Raw genomic sequence first — 2,330 nt, 5'->3', positions numbered from 1 at the left:
ATCCCAGGGATGGGGGAGCCTGGTGGGCTGCCATCTATGGGGTTGCACACGCCTGAAGCGACTTAGCAGCAGCAGCAGCAGAAGGGATATTAAAATGAAAAGCATCTTGTCTTGCCATTAATTCAGATTGGGTGGTGGTGGGGGGGGGGCAAGTGCAGACATTTAAATAGATAAGTGAATTTCTGGGTGATAAAACAAGCTGTAAAGTCTTATTAAAAGAGTGTGTAGTATAGAGAGGCCTCAATGTGAATCCTGCCTCCACTACTTCCTAGATACTTGACCTAGGACAAGTTATTTGACCTTTTAGGATCTTATTTGCTTTAAGACAAAAGAAGGCAAAAATCATGTCAGCTTGGCATGTTGTATTAGACATAATATATAAAGTATAGTATATAATAGACTGTAATGATAACTATTAATATCATTACAAAATCCAATTTAAAAAAAATAAACATGCTTTTCGCATAATTTCCAGGGCTTATACCATTGTCTGACACATAGAAAGTCCTAAATACATAATTTTGAGTGAATGAATCCATTATTTCTTGTGTGCTTATCTCATATTAGGCATTTGTGCATGTATCTATAAAGCAACTTTGAAAGACAGTACAATATAGAAGTTAAGACCATTCTTTATCTTTAGTATTAGAAATATTTGTGTTCAAAGCCTTGCTATGAATTTGGACTGTGTTTCTAGAAGAAGAAGCTGTGAAGAGGCTTCCTGTGCAGGTGATGAAACTAGTCTCAGGAGAAACTTGTAAGAAAGTGAGGGCGGCAGGATAAAGCAGAGTAAGTAGCTAGACAAAGATGTGGTGGTTTCTGCAGTCTCAGTCTGGCTTCAGTACAATCCTGTCGAGAGCGCCAGAGCTGCACCAGGGTCAGTATTGCCTTGAAAAAAGGGGGCTGGCTTTTGTACTCACATCAGTCAGCTATTGGCTGCAGGTGGCCCTAGGCAGGAGCATCATAGGCTCTGAAGCATCTCCAGGCGCGGGGGATCCCGTTGACTTCAAGAGGAATGTAAGTATTAGGCTGCAGAGTCAAGATCAGGAGCTGGGCACTGTCAAGGGGGCATGGTGGGGAACCCAGAGCATAAGCTGTAGTCTTCCGAGTACCCGCATTAAAAAGGAGGCCCCTACAATTTATGACACATGAGGGAACTGAGGGATCAAGAGCTTAAATAATTTATCCAAGATTATCTAGCTCTAAGCAAAAAGTGAATCCCAACAACTACTATGTGTTCATAAAAATAACTACCAGTTGTTAATTAAATTACCATATGCTAGGTAGTGAAATAAATGCATTACATGCCCTGTCTCATTTACTGCTCATAGCAAACCTACAGGGTAGGTAATCTTATTATCCCCCAATGAAAATGAGGAAACACATTACCTAACTAGCCCCAAATCACATTACTAGCAGTGGCATGGTCAGGATTCAAAATTAAATATGTCAGACTCCAAAACCGAAGAATATTAACCACAACTCAAGGAAAACATCCTGAGGTATTAATGCTTATTTCTCTCCCCATGATTTCCCTTCCCCTTCTCCCATTCCTTTCCCTCTATTCAATCAGGGAGCAATAAGTGCACTTTCCTCATGGGACATTTGAAGAGGAGTGGAACCAGCAGAAAAAAAGAAAAAAACCAGAACCAAAAAGCCTTTTGGGATTTTCTCTCAAAGCCTAAACCTTTTATTAGTGAAAAGAGATTTAAGACCAGAGACAATGACTTGAAGAAATGGGGAGGCCAAAGACAATGACCTGAAAAAATGAAAAGATGTCATTTGTTTCATTCGATTTAGGGTTTGGTACCCTGGAGAAGGAAAGAGAATATGAACAGCAAGGTAGGGAAAGGAGAGAGGGAGAGAGAACAGATTTTTGATCCTGGAGCAGCAGAGATGAACCTTTTTTCCCAGTAGCACCACTGGGAGAAATCACAAAATCCCAGGGAGGAAAGACTGTGTGATGCTGCTAGGAAGATGGGACCACAGGACTCTTACTTTCCAAGCATTATGAAGAAGCATGGAGAGGGAGTGGATGAAAAGGAGCCATGTGGACAGGGACAACGGATGTATCAGTGGCCACGTTTGTGTAGAACCATGACTGAGCATCAAATGCAGCCACTCTGGATGTAAAAGACAAGGTGGGACTGACCCCAGCAAGGAGTGAAGTTAAATTTTTTCTATAGATCAGAGGATAGAGAGCAGGCAGTCAGATAAAGTCAAACTGAAAATAAAGAAGGAATATTTATTACACATCTGAGCTTAAAGTTTGAAATGTGTACCTATGATGAATAGAAAAAGAATTGGCCTTGGGGAAGGCCAATGTGAAG

The 2,330-nt window shown here is 41.0% G+C and overlaps 1 long non-coding RNA gene across 1 annotated transcript; it reads left to right on the top strand.

Moving 5' to 3' along the window:
- The first annotated feature begins 491 nt into the window (after positions 1 to 491).
- On the top strand, positions 492 to 1,846 carry LOC123331539. Its single transcript, XR_006548225.2, has 2 exons — positions 492 to 1,017; positions 1,574 to 1,846. It is a non-coding gene; the product is annotated as an uncharacterized LOC123331539 (long non-coding RNA).
- Positions 1,847 to 2,330: the final 484 nt, after the last annotated feature.

This window comes from Bubalus bubalis, chromosome 24, assembly GCF_019923935.1.
Source record: "Bubalus bubalis isolate 160015118507 breed Murrah chromosome 24, NDDB_SH_1, whole genome shotgun sequence".
NCBI lineage: Eukaryota > Metazoa > Chordata > Mammalia > Artiodactyla > Bovidae > Bubalus > Bubalus bubalis.
Note: the sequence above shows the minus strand (reverse complement) of the source record. Positions and strands in the feature narration are given on the sequence as shown.